A 12,319-nucleotide genomic window follows, 5' to 3' on the forward strand; every position below is an offset into this window, starting at 1 on the left:
CCAAACACATGCAGGTTTATTACACTCCCTTTGTCATGCTTTTATCCACAGATTGTCCGGATGATGGGAAAGAATGTCTCACAGTCATTCAGGGTGAGGGAAAAGTGTTACCAACTGTCTGTCCGGATGGCGGGATGGTGCGTCTCACTGTCTGCCAGGGCGGTGGGAAAGTCTGTCCCACAGCCGGTCAGGGTGAGGGAACAGTGTTACCCACTGTCCGTCAAGATAGTGGGATAGCGTGTCCCACAGCTTGTCAGGATGGTGGGAAAGTGTGTTCCACAACCTGTCAGTGTGAAGGAGAAGTGTCATCCCCAGTCCGTCACTGTGACAAAAAGGGTTACTCACAGCTTGTCAGGTTGATGAGAAAGTTTTGTTATCCCCCAGGGAGATAGCCTGCATAGCAGCTGCCATCCGCAATCAGAGTGCCCAGAATGCAGGTAACGCGCTGCCTTCTGGATCCTCATCATCAGTTACTGACCCAGAGCAGGTCCCAGAGGGTTCTGGGGAGGTTGGGGCCTTACTGTCACTTCTGGCTACCTCTAGCCAGGAATTTCAGAGCTCTCTGAAGTAGCTGTGTAACCACACAGAGAAGCCCAGCTCTGAGTCCCACATAGGTAATGTGGGATCCAAGGAGGTTGTGGCATAAGGTGAGCTTGGGAGACCATCTGTAAATCAGCCTCCCTTGCATCTTCCAAAATGGAGAGGTGCCATGAAAAAATTAAAATCCATAACATATCTACGGATGTCACCCTCACATAAAACATTGGGAGAAGAGCTTACACTTAAAACTCTATGAAGTAGATGTCACATTGAACATATGGGGAAGAGAGGAAGCTAGTTAGAGCTAGGGCGAGAAAAACGTATTAAAATATCTTTTGAAGCAGAGGCCTACTGCAGTGTCCAGGTGTTTTAAACAGGATATCTACTGGAAAAAGACAAACAAATTGAGATTTATTTACGTATAGATGGAGAAGTGCTGGGCCTCCTTTGTTCCATGGAAGAGACATCCTGGGTTCAAAAGGATTTTGCTTTGGGTATTGTTGTGTCTCCATTGTACACAAATGAATAACACCCAATATTCAAGGGATATAGATTTTTGGCGTTGTAGCAAAGGAATTGACGGGACGCATTCACTTACATTCGTTGTGGAGCCACTAGAACACTTCCAACTTAATAATGGTGTGATAGATGGTGCAAACCAGGTAATATATGGTCTCTATTAGTGTTGAGCGAGTATGTTCTGTTCAGAGTATGCTCGGGCCGAGCTCCGAGGATTTACAGCTGCTCGGTGATATGTATAAATCGCTCCCGTGTGCATGATTTGCAACTATTTGACAGCTTTATTACATGTGAGGAATGTGTAAGAAATAGACATTCCTCACATGTAATAAAACTGTCAAACAGTCGCAAATCATGCACACGGGAGCGATTCAAACATATCACCGAGCAGCTGTAAATACTCGAAGCTCGGCCCGAGCCCGAGGGTTAATAGAACATACTCGTTCAACACTAGTCTCTGTGTAAAGGTAAACTCATGATAGAAAATATGTCATCATCAAACGCCTGGGACCTTCAGAGGTGAATGACAGGAATATTTTAAGTAATATAATCCTAAATTGTTAGAAAAAGCCTTTTTGAGTGGATTTTAATGCATAATATGAGTGGGTAGTTGATCCTAGGTTGTCAACATGCTGTACATGGGAAACATTCTATGGGGTAATCACACAAACCTAATGCTGTGCTTTTAATGGGCAGAAAATTATAATAATCTTGGGACCTAAAAATAAAATAACAGTTTTAGCAGTTTAATACACTACAGTCATATGCAAGCCTTAAAGGCGTTTTCCACCTTTTCACTTTTTTAAAACTTAAAAAAAAATCTTACTTATTACCCTATCCCCATCTAAGTGCTACTTCTTCAATGCTGTCCCCGATCTCTGCTGACATGGATGCAAAAATGATGTCACAACCAAAGCACATGACTGTGGCAGCCAATCATTGTGTTCAGGGGTAAAGCAATGTAAAGACACCATAATGCCGATTACAGAGGATATAAAAAGTCTACACATCTCAGTTATAATGACAAATTTTTCTCATTTAAAAAAATCATGCAAAGAATTATTTCAGACCTTTAATCGCTTCCCGACGTATGAGGTACAGTTAAGTTGACATATGAGGTACAGTTAAGTCAAATGCCAGGTCCCTGACTTTGATGGAGGCTCGAATTTTTCAGCCATCATCTGTCTCTAACAGCCGCATGTGAAGCAGAGATGTTAACTAGTTAAATGCCGTTGTCAAGCTCTGACGGTGGCATTTAATGCGCGCAGGCAGGAGAGTGCAGCATTCTATACACCCATTGGCGTGCCTGTGACATAACTGTGGGGAGCTGATTAGTTGCCATGACAACTGTGGACTGCCTGTCATTACGGCACTACTGTGAAAGTCAGTTCACAGGAGACTGAAATTTTTGACTATACATAGCAGTGCTGTAGCACTGCTGTGTATCACACAAGCGATCACATTATCACAGGTTCAAGTCCCCTAAAAGGACTAAGAAAAAGTAAAAAGTGATGAAAAATGTTTTTCATTTTTTTAAAAAAAAAATATATATATATAACAGTTCGATCACCCTTTTTTGCCCCATTTGAAAGTAAAAATAACACATTTTGTATTACTGCATTTACAAAAGTCTAATCTATCAAAATATAAAATAAATAAATACAATCGGTAAACAGAGCAATAAAAGAAAATATTAAAATGCCAGAATTACGTTTTTTTTTGGCAACCACAATATTGCAAAAAGAGGCAATCAAAACATTATATCTAAAAAAAAGCCCCATATCCCGAAAATTGAGAACGGGTCTCACAAAATTTTGACACAATCAATATTTTTTTTTTTTTTTTTTTTTATAAATTTCAAAAAAAATTTTCACCACTTAATTAAAAAAACAACAACTACACATGTTTGGCATCTGTGTAATTGCACAGACCTAGAAAATCATATTGCCAGGTCAGACTTACCATACAATGAATATGGTAAATAAAAAAAACATTGTTGACTCGCACATTTTTTGCAATCTCGATGCACTTGCATTTTTTCCCGCTTTACAATGCATCATCACATGATAAAATGAATGGTGTCAATCAAAAGTACAATTCATCCCACCAAAAACAAGCCTTCATGTGGCTATGTGGAAGAAAAAACTATAAAGTTATGGCTCTTGGAAAAAGAGGAAAAAATGAAAAAGAAAAAACAGAAAATGGCTGCGTGAAGCTAACTAGGAACTAAAATATTGTGGTTGAACACCCTTAAACTAATACTTTGTTGAAGTATTCTTTGAATTTATGACATCATTCAGCCTTTTTGAGTGGGAGTCTATCAGCATGGCATATCTTGTGTGCAGAATTATTAGGAAAGTTGTATTTTAGAGGATTATTTTTATTATTGATCAACACTATATTCTCAATCAACCCAAAAGACTCAAATATCCAAGCTTAATATTTTTGGAAGTTGGAGTGTTTTTTTTTTCTAGATTTGGCTATCTTAGGAGGATATCTGTTTGTGTAGGTAACTATTATTGTGCAGAATTATTAGGCAACTTTATAAAAAACCAAATATAATCCTTCTCACTTGTTTATTTTCATCAGGTAAACCAATATCAGTGCACAAAATTTAGAAATAAACATTTCTGACATGCAAAAACAAAAACCCAAAAAAATAGTGATCAATATAGCCACCTTTCTTTATGATGACACTCAACAGCCTTCCATCCATAGATTCTGTCAGTTGCTTGATCTGTTTTCGATCAACATTGCGTGCAGCAGTCACCACAGCCTCCCAGACACTGTTCCGAGAGGTGTATTGTTTTCCCTCCCTGTAGATCTCACATTTTATGATGGACCACAGGTTCTATATGGGGTTCAGATCAGGTGAACAAGGGCGCCATGTCATTATTTTTTCTTCTTTTAGACCTTTACTGTCCAGCCACGGGGTGAAGTAGTTGGATGCATGTGATGGAGCATTGTCCTGCATGAAAATCATGTTTTTCTTGAATGATACCGACTTCTTCCTGTACCACTGCTTGAAGAAGCTGTCTTCCAGAAACTGGCAGTGGGTCTGGGAGTTGAGCTTCACTCCATCCTCAACCTGAAAAGGTCCCACAAGTTCATCTTTGATGATACCAGCCCATACCAGTACCCCACCTCCACCTTGCTGGCGTCTGAGTCGGAGTGGAGCTCTCTGCCCTTTATTGATCCAGCCTCTAGCCCATCCATCTGGCCCATCAAGAGTCACGCTCATTTCATCAGTCCATAAAACCTTTGAAAAATCAGTCTTAAGATATTTCTTGACCCATTCTTGACGTTTTATCTTTTGTTTCTTGTTCAAAGGTGGTCGTTTTTCAGCCTCTCTTACCTTGGCCATGTCCCTGAGTATCGCCCACCTTGTGCTTTTTGATACTCCAGTAACGTTGCAGCTCGGAAATGTGGCAAAACTGGTGGCGAATGGCATCTTGGCAGCTTCATGCTTGATTTTCCTCAATTCATGGGCAGTTATTTTGCGCCTTTTTTGGCCAAAACGCTTCTTGCGACCCTGTTGGCTATTTGCCATGAAACGCTTGATTGTTCGGTGATCACGCTTCAAAAGTTTGGAAATTTCAAGACGGCTGCATCCCTCTGCAAGACATCTCACAATTTTGGACTTTTCAGAGCCCGTCAAATCTCTCTTCTGACCCATTTTGCCAAAGGAAAGGAAGTTGCCTAATAATTAAGCACACCTTATATAGGGTGTTGATGTCATTAGTCAACACCCCTCCTCATTACAGAGATGCACATCACCAGATTTACTTAATTGGTAGTTGGCTCTCAAGCCTATGCACCTTGGAGTAGGACAACATGTATAAAAAGTATCAAAGTGATCAAAATACGCATTTGCCTAATAATTCTGCACGCGGTGTAGAATTGGCAATCTTTGCCCACTCTTCCTTGCAGTAGCATTCCAATCTGTCAGGTTGCGAGGGCATTTCCTGTGTAACAGCCATCTTAATAAGAACCCACAGATTTTCAATTGGATTCAGGTCTGGCCTCTGGCTGGGCCATTCCAAAACATTATTATTATTTGGGTGAAACCATTCTTAGTTTGGAGATATGCTTAAAGTCGTCATGCTGAAAAGCAAAATTCCATTTTATATTCAGCCTTTTAGCACAGACCTGAAGGTTTTGACGCAAAATTGACTGATATTTGGAAAGGTTCAAACTCCCTCTATCTCATGACTAAGTACCCACTCCAAATTGCTGAAAAAAGCTCCAAAGGAAAATGCTGCATCTACCATGCGCCACTGTGGGTATGGTGTTGTTTCGGTCATGCGCAGTGTTGGCTTTGTCCCAAATATACCTTTTGAAATTATGACCAAAAAGTTAAATCATGATCTCATTATACCATAACATGCTTCCCACATGCTTTTGGCAGACTTTATGTAGGTTTTGGATAAACCCAGCCAGATTTGGACATTTTTCTTTGTGAAAAAAGGTGACCTTCTTGCCACCTTACCCCACAGGTCAGACATATGAAGAATATAGGAAAAATATTGCAAAGGACAAGCAGATGATATACATTTGTATTTATATATATTCTTAATGGTCCAATTAGTCCACATAATAACAAAATGTATATCTGCTAGATAGATTGGTAGACCAATCGGAAGAAAACAACAACAACAACCAATATATAAAATATCCGACAAGGGGTCAATGTATTAAAAAAGACCTTTATTATAGCAATTTGGGTACATGGCGGCAAAGAAAAGAGCGCACACACATGTATAGTAATACTATATACTAGTGAGTATAATGTGAATATTTAAATTGCAAAGACATATTTCAATTGCAAAGACACCTGGGCTGGATAATGGTAGCTCCAATTTAACTAATACATACTAGTAGTATATCCTAGATCCCATGGTAAAGGATATAATCCTAAGTAGTGGAAGCCAATATAGGCATTCTCAAGAGGTGATCTTTAGGTGTATATATATATATATATCAGGGGATGTATTATATCAAACTAAATTAATTCCCAATAGTGTTATATAGCATTCATTCATACCTGGTATATAGTGTCTGCACATATAGCAGTAGCTCTGGATACAATAGTCCTACTCTTAGTGTGGCGCTCTCCCCGACGCGCGTTTCGGTGCGTCCTTCATCAGGGGGTGACGTCAGACTCCAAGTGCCAGGTTTAAAAAGAGGCTGCCAACCAATGGGGGGTGAGCAGGGAGGTAACGCAGGATATTCCCGGCGCATGCCGGGATCCCTCCGCAACAGGCGCCATGCAGCTAAGGCGGCCGGGCCACGTGAGGGGTCACATGACTCGTCGCCCAGGACACACAGTCACGTGGAGTCAAGTTGTTTACTTATGTGGCCCACATGGTGTGTTTGATTACACTGTATGTGGACCATTATTATCTATTATCCACTAGTGCACTTTGTATCCAATGATGGTGTATTTTGGTAATCATGTAATATTTAGTTATGCGTATACGTATGTGTATGTATATATATATATACACACACATGTATATGCATGTGTGTGTGTGTGTGTGTATGCATATGTGGTTGTACATTGTCGTTTACTGTAGTATTGATCTATTGCTATGATGTACTACGTATAATTAATTTATTCACTTGCCTTTTGGATGATATGGATGTCTTTATTATATATTTTTATCAGTGTTGCACAATGTATGGATTGGTGTAATATATTGTGGTGCTCATTTATGTACAAAGATATATCACTATTGTCTCTAATCATGTAATGTTTAAGGACTCATATATGTACACGTTTTTAGAGTTCTTAATATATCACTTTTTGTATTATATTGTAACTAGATGGTGGCCCGATTCTAATGCATCGGGTATTCTAGAATAGGTATGCGGCCGACCGGGTGCAATCAGCAGAGCTGTGTTTAAATTTGGCGCCAAAATCGCTGATTGGTTGCGTTTGCCGAACGCGACCAATCAGCAAAGCGGTGTTTAAATTTGGCGGCAATATCGATGACTGGTCGCGGGCGGCGGCCGCGACCAATCAGCGAACCGTGTTAGTGAGGACTGGAGAGCGTGTTTAAATTTGGCACCAAAATCGCTGATTAGTCGCGACCAATCAGCCGAGCGGTGTTTAAATTTGGCGCCAATACTGCTGACTGGTCGTGGCCGCCGACCGCGACCAATCAGCAGAGTGATGCAGAGCGGGGTTTAAATTCGGCGCCAAAATCGCAGATTGGTCGCCGGCCGCGACCAAACAGCAGAGAGTTGTTTAAATTTGGCGCCAAAATCGCTGATTGGTCGAGGCCGACGACTGCGAACAATCAGCAGAGCGTTGTTTAAATTTGGCGCCAATCTCGCTGATTGGTCTCGGATGGCGGCCGCGACCAATCAGCAGTGCGGTATTTAAATTTGGCACCAAAATCGCTGATTAGTCGCGACCGCGACCAATCAGCAGAGCGGTGTTTAAATTTGGCACAAAAAGCCCAGATTGGTCACAACCACCGGCCGCGACCAATCAGCAGAGTGAGGTTTAAATTTGGCGCCAATACTGCTGACTGTTCGCGGCCGGCGACCGTGACCAATCAGCAGAGCGGGGTTTACATTTGGCCCCAATGCTGCTGATTGGTCTCGGCCGGTGACCGTGACCAATCAGCAAAGCGTTGTTTAAATTTGGCACCAAAAACGCAGATTGGTCGCGGCCGGTGGTTGCGACCAATCAGCAGAGTGAGGTTTAATTTGGCGCCAATACTGCTGACTGGTCACGGCTGACAACCGCGACCAATCAGCAGAGCGGTGTTTAAATTTTGCGCCAATACTGCCGATTGATCTCGGCCAGCGACCGCGATCAATCAGCAGAGCGTTGCTTAAATTTGGCGCCAATCTTGCTGATTGGACGCGTCCGGCGTCCGCGTCCAATCAGCACAGCAGTGTTTAAATGTGGCGCCCAAATCGGTGATTGGTTGCGGGCAGCGGACGCGACCAATCAGCAGAGCGGTGTTTAACTTTAGCGCCAAGATCACTGATTGGTCGGGTGTGGAGAGCGCGACCAATCAGCGAATCGTATTGGTGAGGAGCGGGGAGCGGAATCGTATTAGTGAGGACGGGGGAGCGCCGCTGCCTGTGCGGGTACTTCCGCTGCGAGAACCCGGGACATGAGCGGGCGCCCGGAGCAGAAGTATCCCGACCCGCAGCGCCGCTCCCCCCTTCACACCCTAGCCGCTGATGTCCCCACAGTATCCGCATGGTGTTACAAAGGTCCGGACATTTGTGTTAAAAATCGCTGATTGGTCCCTGGCTGCTCGCGACCAATCACCGATTTGGGCGCCAAATTTAAATATCAGCCGCGACCAATCACCGATCTTGGCTCCACATTTAAACACCGCTTTGCTGATTGGTCGCCGACGCTGGGCGTGACCAATCACCGATTTTGGCGCCACATTTAAATTTAAATAGCGGCCGCGACCAATTGGATGTCAGCGCCGCTCCCCGGTCCTCCCTTCACACCCTAGCCGCATGGATGTCAGCGCCGCGGTCTGTGCGTTTAGTTCCGCTGCAAGAACCCGGGACATGAGCGGGCGCTCGCAGCAGAAGTATCCGGACTCGCAGCGCCGCTCCCCGGTCCTCCCTTCACACCCTAGCCGCTGATGTCCCCACAGTATCCGCATGGTGTTACAAAGGTCCGGACATTTGTGTTAAAAATCGCTGATTGGTCGCTGGCGCTGGCCGCGACCAATCACCGATCTTGGCGGCAAATTCAAACACCGCTGTGCTGATTGGTCGCCGACGCTGTGCGCAACCAATCACCGATTTTGGCGGCACATTTAAATAGCGTCCGCGACCAATCAGTACAACGGTGTTTAAATGTGGAGCCAAGATCGGTGATTGGTCGCGGCCGATATTTAAATTTGGCGCCCAAATCGGTGATTGGTCGCGGGCAGCGCCCGCGACCAATCAGCGATTTTTAACACAAATGTCCGGACCTTTGTAACACCATGCGGATACTGTGGGGACATCAGCGGCTAGGGTGTGAAGGGAGGACCGGGGAGTGGCGCTGCGGGTCGGGATACTTCTGCTGCGAGCGCCCGCTCATGTCCCGGGTTCTCGGAGCGGAAGTATCCGCACAGGCAGCGGCGCTGACATCCAATTGGTCTCGGCCGCTATTTAAATCTGCCGCACAAATCGGTGATTGGTCGCTGTCTTGGCCCGCGACCAATGACTGATCTTGGCGCCAAAGTTAAACACTATTGTGCTAATTGGTCGCGGACGCTGACCGCGACCAATCACCGATTTGGGCGCCAAATTGAAATATCCGCCGCGACCAATCACCGATTTGGGCGCCAAATTTAAATATCGGCCGCGACCAATCACCGATCTTGGCTCCACATTTAAGCACCGCTGTGGTGATTGGTCGCGGCCGATATTCAAAATTGGCGCCCAAATCGGTGATTGGTCGCGGGCAGCGTCGGCGACCAATCAGCACAGCGGTGTTTAAGCTTTGCGCTAAGATCAGTGATTGGTCGGGTCCGAAGACCACGACCAATCATCGAATCGTCTTGGTGAGGACCGGGGAGCGGCGCTGCCTGTGCGGCTACTTCCGCTGCGAGAACCCGGGACATGAGCGGGCGCTCGCAGCAGAAGTATCCTGACCCGCTGCGCTGGTCCCCGGTCCTCCCTTCCGCATGGAGGTCAGCGACGCCGGCGGTCCTTCCGCTGCTACGGGCCGGGAGATGAACGCCTCGCGCCGCTCATCTTCCGGCTGCATCTCCGTCCCCCAGATGGGTCCGGCGTTCGGGTTCCTTCTGCTGTTGCCGGCCGGGAGATGAGCGCCTCGCGCTGGTCATCTCCCGGCTGCATCGCCGCTCAGCTCCGTCCCGCAGATGAGCCGCTAACGGCCGCCATCTTTTTTTAGAAATCCCCCGGCGCTGATTGGCCGCTGCCGGACCCATGAGCGACGCGGGATTTCCTGGACAGACAGACAGACGGGATAAGACGATTATATATATAGATAATTATGCACAAATTGACTAATTTATTCACATTGCACTTTAATACATACTTTAATGTGGTGCCATACATATGTACATTGATCCATTTAGATAGGTTTCATAGGCATATAAGTTATAATGCTAGATATAACCATGCTGCTTCATACATACATTTTCTTTTCTGCCGGAATGTTGATGAGCAGGGATACGCGGGTGTTTCTAGGTCGCTCCGGGCTTCCACCGGTGCGGGCGTCTTTATGCGGCATAGGACCTGCGGTCACGTGACTGCACGTGACCGTGTGTCCTGAGCGACGAGTCATGTGACCACTCACGTGGCCCGGCCGCCTTAGCTGCATGGCGCCTGTTGCGGAGGGATCTCGGCATGCGCCGGGAATATCCTGTGTTACCTCCCTGCTCACCCCCCATTGGTTGGCAGCCTCTTTTTAAACCTGGCACTTGGAGTCTGACGTCACCCCCTGATGAAGGACGCACCGAAACGCGCGTCGGGGCGAGCGCCACACTAAGAGTAGGACTATTGTATCCAGAGCTACTGCTATATGTGCAGACACTATATACCAGGTATGAATGAATGCTATATAACACTATTGGTACTTGGGAATTAATTTAGTTTGATATAATACATCCCCTGATAGAAAGACAGATATACACCTAAAGATCACCTCTTGAGAATGCCTATATTGGCTTCCACTACTTAGGATTATATCCTTTACCATGGGATCTAGGATATACTACTAGTATGTATTAGTTAAATTTGAGCTACCATTATCCAGCCCAGGTGTCTTTGCAATTGAAATATGTCTTTGCAATTTAAATATTCACATTATATTCACTAGTATATGGTATTACTATATATGTGTGTACGCTCTTTTCTTTGCCGCCATGTACTCAAATTGCTATTATAATAAAGGTCTTTTTTAATACATTGACCCCTTGTCGGATATTATATATATTGGTTGTTATATGAAGAATATGGGAGATTGTCACATGGAGTACTCAAACAGTACTTAACAGAAATTTCTGCAGCTCCTTTAATGTTGCTGTAGGCCACTTTGCAGCCTCCTGGATTCATTTTTTTCTTGACTTTAAATCACATTTTGAATGATGTCCAGTTCTAGGTAATGTTACCATTGTCCCAATTTTTAACCCACTTCTTATGACCATCTTCACCACATTCCATGGTATATGTAATACCTTGGAAATATTTTTGCACCTTTCTCCTGATTGATACTGCATAGTTTGGAGATCATGCCAGACACACAGTGACAGTATTCTTCAAAAGAACAATTAGCACAGACAGCAGGAAAAAATTACATGGTCATTGACGGCGCTTTCACTAGATCTCGAGCTGGAAAGGCAGGTCACTTAAGAGTGACCTGTCAATTACTAAGAGGAGACATGTGGCAGGAGCAGAATAGGGAAGAGAGGCAGCAGAGCTGTAAGATGTGCCCACCCACTGTACTTGCGTCTCATTTGCATAACAATTCAACATAAAAATTTCTCTAAAATGTAAACTCAGGTTTCTAAACTAAAGGTATAGATGTAATGAGCAATACGGTGTCTTTATATAGTTGGCATTAGTTTAGGTTATAAAAACTCAATGACAGCTCTACTTTAAAATACCTATGCTCCATGATGCTAACAAATACTAATAGAAAATTATTAAAAATTAAGAGAACTCCATGGTTGATAACTTTTAATGGTTAACTGAAGAGTTGATAACAAGTAGCAAACATTTGAGACTACTCAGGTCTCTTAGTAGAGACCTGAGTAGTCTCGATAGATTGCGTTATGTTACCATCTTTTCAGTTAGCCATTAAACCACTGACGACTCTCAATTTTTTTTAAACAGTCATTTTTATTAGCATATAAACATAGATAACATACAACACAATTCAAAAATATGTAATCGAAAATCAGAATACTGAGGTAAATCATACATGTAGAACACTTCAGAAGATCCCAGAAATAAAATATTGCAAATCAAGAAACATAACAAGGGAGTAGCGCTGTTGAGGCTTATTTAAAATTTATACTATTAGAAAATAAAAAAATGACCACATTATTAAGTCATAATATTGACACAACTTAGAGACAACACTGATTATGAAAGCCTTGAATGAAGGGAAAGATAAGGGAAAGTAATGGGAATCAAGGGTCTATATATTTTGTTGGGCCCAGAAATAATCCAAGAAAGAATCCAAGGGAGCCCACATTGTCTCGAATAAGTCAACCTTCGCATTTGGACTCTCAATTTTTAATATTATTCTTCACAT

The 12,319-nt window shown here is 43.8% G+C and overlaps 1 protein-coding gene across 2 annotated transcripts in view; it reads right to left on the reverse strand.

Moving 5' to 3' along the window:
• Positions 1–12,319, reverse strand: part of PGAP1 (post-GPI attachment to proteins inositol deacylase 1) — a 1,100,814-nt gene that overhangs the window by 540,492 nt on the left and 548,003 nt on the right. The gene's annotated exons all lie outside the window — the stretch shown is intronic.

Source organism: Phyllobates terribilis, unplaced genomic scaffold, assembly GCF_046119375.1.
Source record: "Phyllobates terribilis strain yellow unplaced genomic scaffold, ASM4611937v1 Scaffold_9__5_contigs__length_417890890, whole genome shotgun sequence".
NCBI lineage: Eukaryota > Metazoa > Chordata > Amphibia > Anura > Dendrobatidae > Phyllobates > Phyllobates terribilis.